Source organism: Petaurus breviceps, unplaced genomic scaffold (assembly GCF_028583685.1).
Source record: "Petaurus breviceps papuanus isolate PSGF00001 unplaced genomic scaffold, PetGlider_PUasm1.0 181, whole genome shotgun sequence".
NCBI lineage: Eukaryota > Metazoa > Chordata > Mammalia > Diprotodontia > Petauridae > Petaurus > Petaurus breviceps.
Genome location: NW_027185784.1, coordinates 13386808 through 13406418, shown reverse-complemented (window position 1 = coordinate 13406418; position 19611 = coordinate 13386808). Strand labels below are relative to the sequence as shown.

The window sequence follows — 19611 nt, the reverse complement described above, 5'->3', positions numbered from 1 at the left end:
CTGACCTGGAAAATAGATCCAGGAGAGATCATTTAAAAATTATTGGTCTACCTAAAAGCCATGATCAAAGTAAGAACCTAGAAATCATCTTCCAGGAAGTTCTCAAAGAAAACTGCCCTGATGTTTTAGAACCAGAGGGCAAAATAGAGGTTGAAAGAATCCACCAATCACCTCCTGAAAAAGATCCCAAAAAGAAAACTCCTAGGAATATTATAGCCAGGTTCCGAAATTCCCAGATTAAGGAGAGAATATTACAAGCAGCCAGGAAGAAACAATTTGAATATTGTGGAAACACAATAGGATAACCCAGGATCTGGCAGTTTCTACACTGAGAGTCGAAGGGCTTGGAATATGATATTCCAGAGGTCAAAGGAGCTGGGATTAAAACCAAGAATCACCTACCCAGCAAAACTGAGTATCATGTTTCAGGGGAAAATATGGTCATTCAGTGGAATAGAGGACTTGCAAGCATTCTTGCTGAAAAAACCAGAGTTGAATAGAAAATTTCACATTCATATACAAGAAGCAAAAGAAGCATGAGAAGGTAAACAGGGAAAAGAAATCATAAGGAACTTATCAAAGTTGAACTATTTACATTCCTACATGGAAAAAATGATAATTTTAACTGATGAAACTTTTCTCAGTATGAAAATAGTTGAAGGGAATATATATGTCTATATATGAGGGTATATGGGCATATGAATACATATGTGAATGTATGTATATATGTTTACAGGTATACATAGATAGAGGGCACAGGACCAATTTAACAGGAAGGGCTGATACTTAAAAGGTGAAATTAAGAGGCGAGAGAGGAATATAATGAGAGGAGATGGGGAGAGACAGAATGGGTAAACTATCTCATATAGAAGAGGCAAGGGAAAATGGTTACAATGGAGGGGAAGAATAGGAAGGCAAAAGGGAATGGGTCAACCTTATTCTCACTGAATTTGGCTTGGGGAGGGAATGAAATACACACTAAATAGGGTATCTCAACCTACAAGAGAGTAGGAGGGAAGGGGATGAGAGGGGGGATGATGGAAGAGAGGGCAGGCTGGGGGGGAGGGAAGTTGGGAGCACCCACTTTTGAAAAGGGATGGGATCAAAGTAGAGAATAGAACAAGTGGAAGGTGGGATAGGAGGGAGGGAAATATAGTCAGTCTTTTACAATATATGCACTATGGTATTGTTTTGCATTAGCCACACATGTCCAACCTATACTGAACTGCTTATCTCCCCAGTAAGGGTGGGAGACAAGGGAGGAAGGGAATGAATCTGGAATTCAAAGTTTTAAAATTAAATACTCAAATGTAGATATATACTATTGTTAATACTATTTTACATGTAATTGGGAAATAAGATATACAGGCACTGGGGCATAGAGATCCAATGGAAAATTCGAAAGAGGTATGGGAGAAAATATGGGAGAGAGCAGATTGAAGGAGGGGATATCCTGTGGGAGTGCTATTTTGGGGTGGTGGGTAGGGGAAAAACGGAGAGAAAATTTGTAACTCAAAATCTGGCAGAAATGAATGATGTAAATCAGAAGTTAATAAAGCATTTGGGGAAAAAAAAAAGAAAGGGAGAAGAATAAATAGCTTAGAAGTGAAAATGGTAAATCTTACCTAACTTAACATGTTTCCTGAAAACTAGAATAAAACAAATAGAAATCAATGACTCCATGGGACAAGAAGAAATATGAAAACAAAATCAAAAGATTGAAAAAATAGAAGATAATGTAAGATGTCTGATTTAAAAAACAGCTGACCTAGTAAACAAGTAAAAGAAAGATAATTAAAAGCTCATTAGACTCCCTGAAAAGTATGATTTTTTATAAAACCTTGACACTCTATTTCAAGAGTCATAAATAAAAACTCAACAAGTATATGAGAATCAAAGAGCAAAGTGAAGATAAAGAAGAATCTACTAGTAGCTATGTAAAAGAAATACCAATAACTCAAGTCCAGAACTTTAAGGTCCACAAGAAAAAAAGTACATATGCATGTATCTATTTATATCTATATTTATATATATATATATATATATATATATATATATATATATATATCCATCTATCCATTCCCAGGGTGGAGGGAGCACTATCCAAAGATTCAGGGTTTTGTGCAGCTAGTTCTGAGAGGGGGTCTGTAAGCTTTCAGTTCTTCCAAGGTGGTATGTTCTAAGGAGAGGTGTGTTTACTACTCTCCTGGCATGTGCTCTATCTGTGAGTGACTATAAGCACCCTTTTCTGCCCTGGAATTGTGACCAGGGTGTCCACTTCCCTTGCTGTCACAAGCCCTGGTGTGTTAGTCTCCTCCTCACCCTAGGACTGCAACCCAGATCTGAAAATGGGGAATGCAAGAGAAAACCAGAAAGGTAAGTTTATTTAAGCAATTGAAAGGGGATGTATGATGATACAGTACTAACATTCTAAGGAGGGGAGAAACAATTGCCCTCCAGAATATTAGTGTCTTCAACAGTATTGAGAGAATTATATAAGGAAGACAAAGGACTTGGGGGTGAATTGATTCTATTCTAAGGGTTTAAGAGGAGAAAGAAAAGGAAGAGTAAAAGGAATATCCTAGTGTAGAAAGGAGAAAGAATTTATTGTTTCTTATAAAATTTAAGGAACAAGAGAACAAGAGCACACAAAAATAGGGAAAGAGGAACAATGGATAATGCCATCATCTAATGATGAATCTTTTATCTTAATTAGACAAAGGAGGTTTGAACACACATATACAGACAGTTTGCTAGAGAAAGAGGTCAAACAACAGGGAAACAAGAAAAAGTTGAGTGTTAAGTGGAAAAATAATATCAGGGACAGAATAGTTACAAGCAAAACAAAACTCTTGAGCCAAGGAGGGATTAAAAGGAAAAAGAAAACTAGAATTTAAGGGAGTACCCATCAGTTGAGTAATGGCTGAATAAATTGTGATATATGGATATTATAAAAATTTATGATGCCATAAGTTATTAGAATTAAATGATAAACTTTGTTAAATCTATAAGAATATAAGTCATTCCCCAATTGGTAAATGGTCAAAGGTTATGAACTGACAGTTTTCCAATGAAGAAATGGAAATAATTTATAGTCATATAAAAAATTCTCTGAATCATTATTGGTTAGAGAAATGCAAATTAAAACAACCTTATATTTTATACCTACCAGATTGAATAAAATGATTGAATTAGAAAGCAACAAATATTGGAGGGGATATGGAAAAATGGGGATACTAATTTGGAGAGCAATCTGGAATTATGCCCAAAGAGTTATTAAACTGCCTATACCCTTTGACCCAGCAATATTACTACTAGGTCCATTTCCAAATATAATTAGGTAAAAAGGAAAAGAACCTATATGTTTGTTCTAAAATGTTTATAGTGGTTCTCTTTGTGGTATCAAAGAACTGAGTGATGATGCCCATCAATTGGGAAAAGGCTGAACAAGTTATGGTTTATGATTGTGATGAAATTCTACTGTGCTATAAGAAATGATGAGCTCAATGATCTTAAAAAAGAAAACATGGAAAGACACACCAAATAACAAAGACTAAAATAAGCAGAATCAAATGAACATTGTATACAGTAACAGCAATATTGTTATTCAATTCATTCAGGGGCAGCTAGGTGGTGCAGTGAATAGAGCACCAGCTCTAGAGTCAGGAGGATGTGGGTTCGGATCTGACCTCAGACACTTAACACAAAAACTAGCCATGTGACCTTGGGCAAGTCACTTAACCCCAACTGCCCTCTAAAAAGCAAAAAAAAAAAAAACCCAATGACACTCAGCGAATATGTTATTTTGATTATCATAAATATCCAAATTAACTACAAAGGACATATAAGGAAAGACGCTATCTGCATCCAGAGAAAGAACTGATAAATAGGAGTATACATAGAATAATTTTTCATTACATATATCTAATTGTGTCTGATGGTAGCCATCTCTGGGGTGAGGGAGGGGGAGAAAAAAAGAAATTTAGATGATAACTTTATTATATATTTAAAAGGAATGGCAAGTTGTACACAATAGATTTGTAGTTTCATGTGCAGTCATCTTTTTATTATAGTAAATTATGAAAATACTTGTTTTATTCCATAAATTAAAAATAAAATATATAAATGTGAAGAAAAAAAAGAAATTATTTCAGAGGATTCTGGGTAATATGAGCTGATGAAGAATGAAGTGAAATAAGCAAGGAGAACATTTTATACAAGGACAGCATTGCAAAGAAAAGCAGCTTTGAAAGATTTGAGAATTCTGATCAATGAAATTACCAACCATGTCTCTAGAGGACCTATGGTGAAGTATGTTGTCTGTTTCCTGACAGAGGAGATGGACTAACGATGCAAAAAGAGACATTTCTGCACATGGCAACTGTGTAAATTAATTTCACTTGATGATATTTATTTGATACAAGGGTACTTTTTCCCAATCTTTCGTTTTTTAATTGGAGGTTGGCGTTGGATAGGAAGGGAGGGCAATAGTAAGGCCAAAAAGAAGGCCATTCAAACATTTTTTTAATGAATAGAAGAAAATTCAGAAGGAAACAAATAAATTTTGAGGTAATGTGTGAAAATTATTATGTATATTTTGAAGAAAATAAGTGGTATGAGATGGAGACTTATGGTTTTGTATACAACCCTCTTTTTGTGTTCTGATATGTAACCTTATTTCTTTTTTCTGGCAAGCTCACTAAACAAGTAGATTACCTAGATTTTTTCTAAGCATTTGATAAAAGCATCACTTCTATTCTTTTGGAAGATATGGAGAGTAAACAGTAATACAACTGGATGGATTCTGAGCTTATTGAATGTTTGGACTCAAAGAGTAATTACTAATTGTTCAATTTGGCTTGACTAGCAAGAGACCTCCAGTAGACCGGCCCAGGGATCTCTGCTTAGATCTGTGCCATTTGTATTTTTACAGTAACTTGGATAAAGGCATGTACTTGCTTTTTCACAATCATCATTTGACATGTTTGCACACACAAAGTTGGGAAAAATAACTGCCACACTGATTAACAAAGTAAGGCTCTAAAACTGGGGTGTGTGTGTGTCACGGACCCCATCGCAGTCTGATGAAGACTACTCAGAATATTTTAAGAACACAAAACTAAATACATAGGACTACAAAGAAAACCGATAATTAATGAAAATAAACATGTAATTTTTCTTCCCATCCAAGTTCATGGACCCTTTGAAATCTAACTGTTCTAAAATGACCTAGACAGAGTTTGAGCACCAGGTAGAATCTAATAAGATAAAATTAATTAATGGTTCTTTGGCTCCAAATATCCACTTCACAAGAACAAAATTAGATAGGCATACCAGCTTCAGTGGCCTGTGAGTTCACCATGAGTCAGGGGTGTGATGAGGACGCATCCAAAGCTAATTTATACTTTGGCTGAATTAAGAGAAAATAACTCTAATATAAGGACAAAGAAGCAGTTGGTATGCTGCCCTGATCAGACCACATCTGAAGTCTTGTGGTCGGTTTGGAGCACAAAAGTTTAGTAAAGGCACAAACTAGAGAATATCCAGGGCAGGAATGGTAAAGGCCCTTGAATCCAACATATAAAAAGTAATTAAAAGAATGTTGGATGTCTAGCTAGAGAAGAGAGAACTTGAGGGAGATATAATAGGTATGTTTTAAATATTTGAAGAGCTATAATGTGAAAGAGGTATTAGGCATGTTCTCTTTGGATCCAGAGAAAGACAGACTAGGAAAAATAGGGTGGAAATTGCAAAAGGGCAAAATTATCTTTGATGTCCTAAAATGTATAGCATATTGAATCTTTCCATTGGGTTTTGTTTGTTTTTGGTGTGTGTTTGTAGTTGAGTTTTTTCCCTAGCTGTGAAAAATAGAAAGAAAAAATACAAGATCTTCCTCTCAAAGCTGCAGCTTAGATAAAATTTTATAATTTTAAATTCAGCAGCAGAGTAGGCTTCAAACTGTCAAAGAAACTAAAGATGAGAAAAGGCTTTAAGGTTCTTCAACCCATTTGCTTGGGAAGAAATACTTTGCAGAATTGATGGCTTTTGGTCTTCAGAAAATAATTTTCTTCTCTCACCTGATAGCAGAGTCCTTGGAACCCATATCTTCCAAACCAATAGACCCTAGAGGACACCAATAGTATGGGTGCCCACTTAGGCAGCATGGTTAAGAGAACAGCACACTGGACTTGGAGGTATGAGAGACTGGGTTTGAATTCTGCCTCCTGCACTAGCTAAAGGACCATAGCCCTCTTTATGTCTTTCATCTTCAGTTTTGTCATCTTTAAAATGAGAAAAATAATACATGTACTAGGTATCTCATAGAGTTGTTGAGATAAAATGAGATGATATGGGCATTGTATCTGTGTGGCTGGCCTTGAAGTGAGGACTTGAGTTCTGCCTTGGATACATGCTAACTCTATGACCATGGACAGAGTCATCTAACTTCTCAGTGTCCCAGGAATCCCTCTATAGCAGGGGTTCTTAATCTAGGATCTGGGAACTTTATAATATATATATTTAAAAACTGTTTCAATAAAATTGACTTTCTTTATAAGCCTATGTAATTTTCTTTTTTTTTTTTTTTTGCCTTTTGGAGGGCAATTGGGGTTAACTTGCCAAAGGTTACACGGCTAGTTGTAGTTGTTTGTGTGTGTGTGTGTGTGTGTGTGTTAAGTGTCTGAGGTCAGAACAGAACTCGGATCCTCCTGACTCCAGGGCTGGTGCTTTATTCACTCCACCACCTAGCTGCCCCAAGCCTATGTAATTTTTATGCATTTTAAAAACATTATTCTGAGGAAGGCTCCATAGGCTTCATGAGACTGCCCAAGGGGTCCATGACACAAAAAAACTGGTTAAGAATCCCTATTAAGACTGTTAGAAAAGGTAAAGGTTTTACATCAAGAAGTCCCTCCATCATCATTTCTGGACTGTGTGTATACTGATACATATATGTTATTTAGGGGCTTTATAAATCTTAGGGTGCTATATAAATGTCAGAGATTACTACAAATGACCTAGAGTTACTCCCTATAACCTTCTCATTGAACCCTACCTATCCAAATGTATTTCCCACTATTTGCCAATACATTCTCTGCTCTATCAAGGTCATTCTTGTTACTACCCATATCCTATAATTTCTTCCTTACATATTGTTCTATTTTCTAATTGTCTCTACCATACAATTTTGTGCTATACTATGAAAGACTTGGCATCAGAAGGCCTGGATTCTAGTCTTGGTCCTGCTACTTGAATGACTGTGAATGTCATAACTCTGTGAGTCTCAGACGTCTCCTCATCTGTACTTGCTACCTCACAGGACAGTTGTGTGAAAAGTACTTTTTTTAAGTGCTATACAGTAGTTGCTCAGTAAGGTACATCTTGGGTAACAAGGTGGTGCAGTGGATAGAACACTGGCCCTGCAGTCAGAAAGACCTGAGTTCAAATCCAGCCTCAGATACTTACTAGCTGTGTGACCCTGGCCAAATCACTTCTCCCTGTTTGCCACAGTTTCCTCATCTGTAAAATGAACTGGAGAAGGAAATGACCAATCACTCCAGTATTTTCATCAAGAAAATTCCAAATGGGATCATGTAAAGTGAGCAAGAACTGAAACGACTGAACAAGAAAAAGAATATGTCTAAAATCTTCTGGTTTCTGTCTTCACAGCATCTCTCCTACATTGTCCCCTTATCTACACTTCCATAGCCACCACTGCAATTCAGGCCTCCATCACTGCTCCCCTGGACTATTGCAGTAGCCTTCTATCAGTCTACCTGCCTCAAATTTCCACCCAAACCAATCTTCCACCCAGTTGCTGATCTCACCTGTCATTCCAGGTTCTTTGGGGCCATCTAGACCTAGGTTCTCCATCTATGAAACTATAATTAGAGAAATGAGGGAGACCTTTTTGGCTGACTTTAGGGAATTAAAGCAAAAAAGAATGAGAAATAATTAAAATAATATAGTTACACTTGTCAGTAACCAATTAATATGGGCATGAGTCTTCCCAAGGAGTGGTCTCTAAATTTCCTGGCCAGTGCTAAGAGAATGCCCTTGAGTTATTCTCTCAAGTGAGAATATAAGGCAATTTTATAGAAGTGCTTATAGTTCCCCCCTCTTTGGGATTTTACATATGAATCCTAAATTACATTCTCTAAAGGAAGGGAGAATAAAATTCCAATACAGAAGAAGACCAATGTGGTGCAAAGAAACCTCGATTATTAATACAGCTTTATATAAATGTGTGGATAACAGGATTCTGAACTTACTCTCCCAATCCATAGAGTGTGACTGGCTACATCTCTCTCTCAGGTATCTAGGTGTACCCCTGAGGGATGAGACTGTTTGTCTAATGCTATGAGCTTGAGCCCTCATTCCAATATATTCCCTCCATATCAATCATAATATATCAATATCATTGATAAGCATCTAATATTAAATAGCTTTAGGAAGTTATATTTGCTAGAAAATATACAGCCTAATATATAGCCTAAAAACACATCCCTCTCAAAACAGGATCCCCTCTCCCACCTTAGGCCCTAGGGAGAATGGGTTTAGACCTAAAGTAGTTACTATGAACATTCAATCCTTCAAATTTTGTTGTTGTTCAGATATGTCAGTCATGTCCGACTCTTCAGGACCCCATTTGGGGCTTTTCTTGTCAGGGATACTGGAGTGCTTTGTCATTTCCTTCTTTAGTTCATTTGAGAAAGGAAAAACTGAGGCAAACAGGGCTAAGTGACTTGCCCAGGACCACACAGCTAGTAAGTGTCTGAGGCTAGATTTGAACTCACAAAGATGAGTCTTCCTTATTTCAAGCCTAGTGCTCTATGTACTATGTACTCCTAAGTATAGCAAAGATGCTGCAAGTGATTTCATTACTACAAGATATATGTGGGCTACCAGACTGATGATCCGCTGTTATTTGGGGTTGTGTTTCATACTAGGCTGAGCTGCCAGCAAACTCAGGTATGGATTTTAGCTCCTGACGTCACTTCTGACTTTTTGAAGTTCACAAGGTCATAGTCTTGTCCATTCCATCTCCAATATTCCTTCACTTAAGAGCAATAAAGCATGGACACGAGGACAAAAGTAGTAGCAGTCAGGCTTTCATAAGACATTTTAGGGCAGCTAGGTGGCACAGTGCATTGAGTGCTGGACTCATCTTCCTGAGTTCAAATTTGGCTTCAGACACTTCCTAGCTGTGTGATCCTGGACAAGTTACTTAATGCTGTTTGCCTCAGTTTCCTCATCTGTAAAATGAGCTGGAGAAGGAAATGGCAAATCATTATAGCATCTTTGCCAAGACAATCCCAGATGCAGTCAGAAAGAATTGGACACAACTGAAAAATGATGGAACAACAAAATACATACATGTATGTGCGTATGTATATAAGGTCATACAAATCACAAACCAGACACTATGAAATGACTTGTGGCTATGCTAATTTAATTGTACTTGAGTCGAATTGTGCCCTGTGCTTCTCTGGTCACTTGTGGAATATTGTAGTCTGTTCTGAGCATAATAGAGGATACTTTAGGAGGAACATTGTTCAGTGACAGTGAAGGGACTTTAAAAAATCCATGTTATTATAGGAAAGTCAGTTGAAGGAACTTGGGATTTTTATGCTGGAAAAAAGAAAACACAGTGGAGACTTGATAGCTGTCTTCAGCTATTTGAAGGACTATCATTTTTAAGGGGCGTATACTTTTGGCTAAATCTAAGACTAAAAGAAATTATAGGGAGGTAAATTTAGGGTCAAAAGGGGAAAATATTCCAGATATTTTTGAATAGAGCTGTCCAGAAATGAAAGGGGATGTCTGGAGTGGGTAATGGGTTTCCTGCCGTAGGATTTTCTTTCTTTTGGTTTCCCACATAGGATCTAGCATAGGCGGTCAGTCAAGATTTAACTGAATTTCTGAAGAGCATCAAGCATGTAGAAATTTTCCTCTGAATCCTTCCCCACCCACCCCCCAACATGCTTGCACGCGCACACGCGTGCGCGCACACACACACACACACACACACACACACAGATTTTCCTGACTCTAGGCCCAGAACTCTATTCACTGCCCCACCTAGCTGCCTCTAAGAAGGTTTAAAGGGATAAAGATGTATAGAGAGAGTAGAGTGAATTGTCTTAACCTTACACAGAGGAAACTGAGTCTCAGAGAAGGAAAATGACTTTGATTGGGGCAAAGGAGGGGCTGGAAGTCAGATGCCATCCTATGCCTTGTGGTACATGGAACAAATCATTATTGGGAATCTGAGATAGAGATCACTGACCTTTCCCACACCCCTCCTGCCCCCACCTCATGCTGCCACTGGGTGTCTTCATCTCCATGAATCTTAGTTGCCTCTCAGGCTACCTTCCTTTTAGCTCCCAGAACAGTTCTGCCTGTATTCTAATTAGCCAAAGCTAATATAAGATCTCGGAGAATGCTGTCCAAAGAGCTAATTTTGATGATAATTTCTACCTTAGATAGTTTCCTGGAATCTGGTAATTGCTAGAGACTAGTCTTAGAAATTTGAAGGTTATAAAAAGCTTTGTGTGCAGATCAGAGCAGAAATCTTTTCCTAAAGCTCTCAATTCTTTTTTTATGAAAAAAATCACAGAAAGCCACATTTCTTTCTCATTTTCACATTTTTATGTGAACTTCTATATTTCTAAATATATCAGACAGGACCACTTTATGAGTAAATCATATTACAGCTAGATACTGATTAGTACAAAGAATGAGTCCCATAAAGTGGTTGCATTCATTTGAACTCACAAGTACCTGAAATTATAATTATGAAAAATATAGTAACTAGTTTCAGTCCAATGGAAATATGCAATGCAAATTTAAATAATGTGACCACTTCACAGGATTCTTTATTTGCACTCATTTGACTTAGCTGTATGCCCAATGCATTTTATATTCTTAAATAGTTAAACTAATAAATTATTTTAGGAATATGAAAGATACTAAATAATAAAAAAAAATTATTGCATATATTTTCACGTCCTCCCTTCCAAATTTCTAACTTTACCCCTGAAAAAAAAGATTTTTTATGTGATTTTGACATTTCCAAAAAGTGTCTCTCTCAAGATTTCTGGAGGATGTGGTGGGCTGAACGAAGGTTGGACTCTTTCTGTGATGGTTTGAAAGATATCACTTGATCAAGCAAGAGTGAGGTTTTTCTGAAGACGACATCCTACCTGGAAATCTAACCCAAGGATGGTAGAGGGCTGACGGAGTCAGGGTATCCAATAATGGATACATAGGCAGAAGAAACAGGGACCAGAGTAAAAAAAATCAAGACCCAAAGAAGTCTGTAACATGGACCCAGGACATAACCAGAACCGAAAATTCTGTTGACCATATTCTTGTTTTCAAATGCCTCTGTAAATCCTACACACCTGTGCAGCAGGACCCAGACAATCCCAGATAAGACTGACCAACCCTGGCATTTGACTCTCATGGATTATGCCAGGTGGTTCTGCCACTTTGACAAATTTCCTTCTCCTTGTCTCCTTTATTTCCTTTAAAATGTCCAAGGGTACAAACAGTCAATACCTCACATTGACATTCTTCCTTTCCCTTTGTTCCTCTCCTGCCATTCTATCCAAGTCTTAGATAGTACACAGCTATGAAGCATCATTAGGGCAAGGGAGGAAGGGCTGTGGTTGATTTTAGCCACTTTCCCTACATTAAAAAAAGGATGATGGAAGGAAAATACTAACCAAGTCCAGCAATCACCTCAGCAGTCACTGTTTTCTAGGCCTGTTTGTTATTGCTGCTTCCACTCAAGGGCTGACTCATTTTGACTTGTCTCCCTTCAAAATGAACTGTGAACTCAGATTCATTCTAGCTCATCTACCTGAGGTTTAACCTGGCCTGCTTGTCAATACAAGTGTCACAAATGCTTAGGCTCCTTAAGAGTCTACCCAATATGGTGAATCTTAATAAACTTTGCTTTTCTTTGGCTGAGAGACTTGAGTAGAATGCATGTTGGCATTTTGGGGTCATGAGACTCCATTTTAAACCCCAACATATGGTTCCCTGATTCTGGGAAAACTGTTTCTCTCAAATTCTTCTCCAGCCAAGACTGAAAGGCATATAAACTTCCTCCTCTCCCGATCCCCTTCTCGTTCTCCAAGTACCACGGAGGTGCCTTTGGAGCCCGACCTCTCAAGTCCGTTAGGTCAGACAGCTAGGAGGCTGTCTTGTGTTCATCTTGATTCTCTGAAGTTCTCAGTCCAGTGGTTGTGTTGGAGGCCATTGACTTGGGCATGTTTTCTGAAGCATGGAGGACAAGGACAGATGCCCCACCCAGAAGTGTAAGCCATATTCTTTCAATTTTTTCTGCACTAGGGAACTGGGAAAACTTCAGGTACCTGTTTGTGAGTTTTTTTGTCTTGTTTGGTTTTGTTTGGTTCTGTTTGTTCTTCAAAGCTTAGTCCCAGATCCTCCTTTATGGAGTAAGGACCTTCCAGCCCCCACACCTATAAAGGGTCAATCCTTTTCAATTCCCAAAAGTTTGCATTTGGGTTGTCTTTTACAAAATTGGGAAAAATTAATTTTTCTAAAGAACATAAAAAGAAAAAGTTGGTGTTCTTTTGCAATATTGTTTGGCCTCACTATCACCTAAAAGGCCATGATAAAATTATACTATCGCTGAGAAAGAAAATGGGTAGAAAGTTTCCTACATGATGGCCTTCATCAAGCTCTCTCAGAACCCAGTTCTCCGAAAAAAACTGTAAGATGCTCATAGCTAGATCTGCCCCACAAAGGGGCAATGAGGGTCAACAGGACATTTTGGATGACACCCTTCTTATGGCCCCCAGGACTTCTGCCTTAGTCCCTCTCTCCTCAGTGACTCCTGCTCAGATCTCAGCCACAGATCTCGCTGAGGCAGCTCCCCCTTTGATCCCTCCGCCTGAGGCAAACCCTACTCAGGTTCTGGCCTCAGCCCCACTCCTACTGTAGTCCCTGAAGTATCTCCCACAATGCCCCCTCCCCCGAGGTGACACTCACTCAGTCTTCAGGCCCTACCCCCATGACAGTCTCTGGGGTATCTCCTCCTTACCCCTTCCCCTCCTCATGTGCCAGCTGACCTTTTCCCTTGCCAGCTGGTTCTCCCTAGCCTTGCAGTCTAATCCAATTCAGCCAGCACTCCCCAATCTTTCCTTCACAAGAAATGGAACTTCCTATCTCCCTTTCCAAGCCTCCATCCCTACAGTGCTTCCAGGGCTTTCCCCCTGAGGAAAGTGCTTGCCTTGCCCAGTGGGACAATTAGAATTCATGTTCCCTTCTCCATTTTGGATCTCACTCAAGTTAAAGAGAAACGGGGGAGATACCCAGAAGACCCCACTGAGTTTACTGAAAGTTTTAGGTATTTGTCCCTACAATTTGAACTTTCTTGGGGTGATTTCCATATCCTCTTCTTCACAGAAAAGGAGAATCTAGGAACAAGCCAAAGAATTTGGGGATACTTTGGCTAGCAATGACCCCACAAAATACCTCCCAGGAACAGCTGCTGTTCTCACTAGTGACCCAGGATGGGATTATCAAAAGAGTGAGGATAGGGAAAAGAGAGAACATATGACAAATTGTCTGTTAGAAGGCCTAAGAACTGCATTTCAAAAGCAAATAAATTTTCAGAAAATTAGGTAAATTACTCAGGGAGAAAAGGAAAACCTTGCCTTTTTCCAAGACTGGCTGGTAGAAGCTATTAAGAAATATATGAATTTAGATCCTAACTCTATAGAAGGGTCAGCAATCCTTGGCATGTATTTTATTAATCAATCTGCACCAGAAAGAACCTGCAGAAATTGGAAATGGGACCCCATACACCTCAGGCCCAATTACTGGAGCCAGCCTTTGGAGTTTTTAACAACAGAGACCTAGTTGCAGCAAAGGAAAAAGAATGAAGGGAAAGAGCTAGAGACAGAGAACATGCTCAACTCTTGGATGCTGCCATGTCCAGGAAAAGACCCAAGGAGTGCCCCTCTAGGGTGTCTCCTTGGAGGAAGCCCAAGCCCAGTAATTGTGTGTAATGTTAATAGGATATAAGATCTTCCCCCACCCATTAATAGACCTCAGGTGGAGCCCATTAAGGGAAGCTTGCTTAGGGGAGGCTTGCTTGTAGTAAGACTTTCACACGTTTTGCTAATTTCTAATTAGGCACTGAGTCAAGAGGGTTGTGATGCCCTCTAGCTCTAAAAATGGTATATATACTCTGAGGTTAGCATTTTGATTTGGGGCTCACTCATTGGAGGAGTGTTCTTGTGATTTGACCAGATGAGACTCTTGGTAACCATTAAGGAGCCCCCCAACTTTGAAAAACCCAGATATGGGTGCCTCTCTTTCTGGTAACTACATATGTATTGCCTTGGTCAGACAGTTGGATCTGCCTGTTGAACTGTGCTAATTTCTCAGACAGTTAGAAGCCCTGTGTTGTCTGCTTGTATTTTCTCTATTTTCTTTGTTTGGATTTTCTCTGAAGTTCAGGGTACTGATTTTTCTCCTGAACATTTACTGAATGTAATTTAAAAAGACTGTTGACCCCTTAAACAGCTATCTTTCCTAGTAAAGCAGATCTAAGAACCTGTGCTAGCAGCCATCCTGGGTATGACAGTGTGGTTGTTGCTATACTGGGGCAGTGGGGAAACCTGCTTTAGATGCCACAGGGAAGGCCACTGGTCTAAGGAGTGCCTCTTCAGGGCACCCCCCCCACCAGGGAGCCCCAGGAACCAACACCTGTGGGACTACAGCCATGTGACTATGAGGGACATCATAGGAAGGATCGTCCCCAAGGTTGGGGAAGTGGTAGAGTGCCCCCCAGTACCCTGTCCTCCAGTCTTCTCAAGACTCAGAACCTGGGGCATAGCAGTGCTTCCGCTTTCTCCATCTCTCTCACTGAGCCCTGAGCAAAATTCGAGGCTAAAAGTAAGGTTACCCACTTTATCATGGCTACATTCTCAGTTTTAACCAATTACTCTCACCGTACCCACTCTTTTGACCCTTCAGGTCAGGGGCATTGAAGGGGAAATAAAGAAATATCTGGAGACATATCCCCTCCACTGCCTATTTGAGGATCTGTTGTTTGAACACTCCTTCCTTATGCTCTTCACTTGCCCTGCCCCCTTGTTGGGAAGGCACCTGATGGTGAAATTGGGAAGCCAATTTTCTCTAGTTAAGCCTTCCCATCTCTCTTTTCCCTCTGTTCACCAGACCTCCCCATGTTCCCCAAGAAGTGTGGGAGACAGTTGAGCCAGTTGTTTGGGATCAGGGAATTCCTGGGCAAGCTACTTCTGCCACCCCAGCCATTGTTTACCTCCTAGATTCTAACTGTGTTCCCCCATCACTGTCAATATCCAATTAAGTCCAGGGCCTGGGAGGGACTGAAACCATTAACTGCTATTTAAGGCCCTGACTCCCTCCCCCTAGAGTGGGGTCCCTACCAGGCTAAAGCTTTTGAGACTCTGAAAGCTAAATTGACCACCACTCCAGCATTAATTCTACCCAATTTAGAAAAAACCTTTCACTCTGTCTGTTGATGAAATTTTGTGCCTGTTTGGTCCTTATTTGCTTAATCTCCTTGCCAGGGTTGTCTCCTCCAGGATCTGAGCTATCAACTTCCAGAGGACCAATAAGGCTATGTACCCCTTGAACAGGACCCATCAAGGCAGGGACAGCTCTACACCCCTTGCCAGCAGAAAGTAGATTTGGAAGCTGAGTCCTTTGCCAATTACCCCATAAGAATTTGAGACCAATTTGTTTTAGGGGAGGAATGATGGGGTACAGGCCCCTTGAACTCTCTTTGAACCTTCCCAATTGATGAGGCATTTGTCTGAGGCCATAAACTTTTCATTATTGCTAGGCCCAAATCTCTGTTACTCTTAACCTAGCCTAACCCTCCATTGTTGGGCTACTTCCCACCCCTGATCCTATCCAAATATCTATACCCAAATCTGTTACCCTTAAACTAGCCTAGCCCTCAATTGTCTGTCATCTCCAGGTAGCCTTTAGTTATTTCCCATCCTTAATCCAGTTCCTGGGAATCTGACCTCTAGTCACCTCATCAAGATCCTCCCTGGATCCCTCCTCTCATCACCCCAGACTACCAGACCATGCCAGATCCCTCCCATAGTCTTTCTCTATATAAGATCCATCTTGTCTCCATGAAGATGCTCAGATTCAATCTAGTTCATCTACCTGAGGTTTAATACGATACCAGTGGCACAAATGCTTAGGCTCCTTAAGAGTCTACCCAATACAGTGAATCTTTAATAAACTTTGCTTTTCTTCGGGAAAAAAAATGAACTGTGCTTAACTTTCATAATTGGCTTTTGCTTTCTTGTTCCTTCATTGTCTACTTGATTATCTCATGAATGTCTAAGACACCAATATTGTACTATTCTCCTAGGGTGAGACCTGGGTCACAGGTGATGGAATCAAAGGGGGTCCATAATGCTGACTGAAACCTCAGGAAGTGATGGAAGGAACCACCAAAAAGATCTTTCATGGGAGGAGACAAGGAATTCATTTGAATATAAGAGCCTACAGATGCATAGAGCATGGGCCTATGCTGGCATGTCCTGGAAGAACATTCCCATTGGATTTTCTTTCCCCTTCCCTTCAGCACAAGAACTAATGGAAATGTTCCACCATGATAAACTAGCATACTAGGCCCATACCCTATCTGTGCACATATGTGTGTAAGAGGGTGCATTATCGTCCCTTGTCTAATGTTCTGATGTAGCATCATCTGCCCTTTTGGTTCCCGAGATGATGTTGATGGTGGATAGGAATGACATCTCTGATGATGAATGGAATCTTGGAGAAAAGTTAGAGAGTGAGGGACAATGGTAGTTTGGAGAGATGGCCCAATACAGCCATTCATGCTGTCCCATTGCTGCTGGTTTCAGAATGCCATCGGACCAGAAGCCTTTACAGAGTGACCCTTCCAGTGAAAGGGAAAAGGAGAGTTTCAAAGATAGACAGGTGCATGAATCAGACAAATGCACAGTAAAATTATAGACCCTTTGACCCTGGAGCCAACTTCCAGCAATTTCTTCATGCATTTGCAACCATGAGAACCACTAAAAGGTTCCACAGCACTCTCTAATCTCAATGCAGACACTCTATCATGAGATACAACAAATTGTATTACGTTACTGTTGTACTAGGAGTTGGTGAGTCTTTTAGATGATCTGGACTTTTGAGTTGACCCTACCTGGACCCTCTCCTGAGAAGCTGAAGAGGGAAGAAGGGGGCCTCCAACTTGAGATGAAGGGGAGGAAGGGTTGTTTTCCTTATGAAGGGGATGCTGAGCAAATATATCTCTTGTATTTACTTATATAAGACAGATAGAGACATAGAAGTTTTGGGGCTCTGATCTCTAGGAGATGTTCACTCTTGATCTGGGCAGACAGAAGAACAGCATCCAAGACATTAAAATGGGTTAATTAAGCTTACCTTATTATTGTCTGTTCAATTGGGGTTGCTGATAATGGGAACACCAACTTCTATAGCATCCCCTAATTACTCTTCTCACAGAGGTAGGTGAAAAGTAGGAGCTACAATTCTTACAGGTCTCCTAAGTCTCTATGGGGATCAGTTGAGACTAAAACACATTAACAAATAGCCCCAAGCTTTGATGGGGGCCAGTCAAGGCACCCACAACATTATACTGTCACATCCATCCCCTAAGCCTCAGTAGGGGCCAGTATAGGCAAACACACATGCACATTACCCTTATGATTCCTATTCCCCATTTGCTGAACAGTGCCCACTAGATTTATAGAGTAACATACAAAGAAGGCAATTTGCCAGTAATAACCTCACAAGTTTACATTATCTCTTCATTATATTTCACTATGCAGTCACAGTGAATATTTACAACTTTAAGCACAAATGTTTATATTATTTAGCATTATATAAAAGCTGTGTAAACATGGTGATATTGTTTACAACATGAAGTCCTGGGACCTAGAGATTATTATGGCCATGGATCCTGAGAACTAGTATCTATGATCCAGGGAACTATTATCTAAAAAAGAATAACAAAAATCCACCTTACATACAACTTGCTATGTCATTTTATTTGTTTCCATTCATAAAACTTTACTTATGTCAACTATATCTGTACATGCATATATATGTACATGTGTACATATATATGTACACGTATGCATATATTCTTAATAATTATGCTTATATGGTTCATGAAAATGAAATAAAAGCTAGCTACCATTTCAAGTTATTTCCCTGTTAACTAATTTTACAGTAAATACATGCAAGTATAAAAAAATCACAAAAGTAAAAAAAAAAACTAAAAAAGCTAAATTCATGGACTTTTTGTTTTACTTCTACAGCAACTTTATCAATAATAAACAATTATTTTATTGCATCTTTACTTGTACATTTATTATTAAGTCATCTAAATCATTTAAGTTTTCAATTAGTAATAATCTTCCCTCAGATAAATCTCATTGGCTACAATACTGCCACTGCATAAAGCTATCTAAGTAATTTAAAAACAAATAAAACAGGGGAGGGGAAGGGGGGGTGAGAAAAATTTGGAACTCAAAATTTTATAAAAATGAATGCTAAAAATTTTTTACATGTAACTGGGGGAAAAATGCTGTAATAAAAAACAAATGAGTGTAGCAAAAATAACAAAAAAAGAGCAGGGAACCATAAATAATGGAATTTGAACCATTTCTGCCCTTCTCCAGAGTAAATTAACTGATTAAAAGTTTTGTCTTAAAGAACACTTTTGTAACTGCAATTATAAAGGTATGCATATTGAGACTGTATCATCTCCAGATACATAGGATATGACATTTAGTATATATGAGAGATTGGTTTCTACCACAGCTATGAGTGCTCCATCCCTAAAGAACCCACAATAACTATACCTATGGCTGGAACAAATTATCCATCCCTCAAACTAATCATTGACTGACTAAATATGTAAGCAGTTTTCTTGGCTTAGACATGGAACCTGTTTTAACAGTGGCCCCTGATATTACAATGAACCAAGTACTATGCCAAACTTGTAAAATGTGTATAAAAATTCCATAGTGCCCTATTGACCATCTTGGATGAAAACAGACAACTTCAAAACTGTTAACTGGCTCTACTTCCCCAATATTAAACAGGAAAACCACATAGAAAATATAGAAATCTAAATAGAAGTAACAGAAACCTGTCATAAATCACAGACGAGAACTATTTGTGGGTCAGCATGGATAACAAATGATCTGCTGTGTAAATTTTATTTTGTCTGAGTATTAATAATCAATTTATTAATTAGGCTAGCAAATAACCAATAAATTGATGGTCTCTGTAACCAAAGATAAAGGCATAGAGACCCCTGAAGGCTTAAATACCTTTGGAAAAGAGGTTGCCCCCGACAGGTGAAAATTAACCTCTGATTGGTTAACAATTAATGAGTGGATAGAATGTGTAAATTTTAGAATGAGGTGGCCAAAAAAAAAAATGAGGTAGGCAAAAGCTAGAATTCTGGTTGTCAACTCTCTCCTTCAGTTTCATCTCCTTGAGTTGTTCAAAGTCCACGATGTCAAGTTGTCTCTTAGGGACTACATTATTAAT

The 19611-nt window shown here is 39.1% G+C and overlaps 1 non-coding gene across 1 annotated transcript; it reads right to left on the bottom strand.

Moving 5' to 3' along the window:
- Nucleotides 1-18434: 18434 nt before the first annotated feature.
- On the bottom strand, nucleotides 18435-18515 carry LOC138160716 (U4 spliceosomal RNA). Its single transcript, XR_011168198.1, has one exon. It is a non-coding gene; the product is annotated as a U4 spliceosomal RNA (small nuclear RNA).
- Between the last annotated feature and the right edge of the window lie 1096 nt (nucleotides 18516-19611).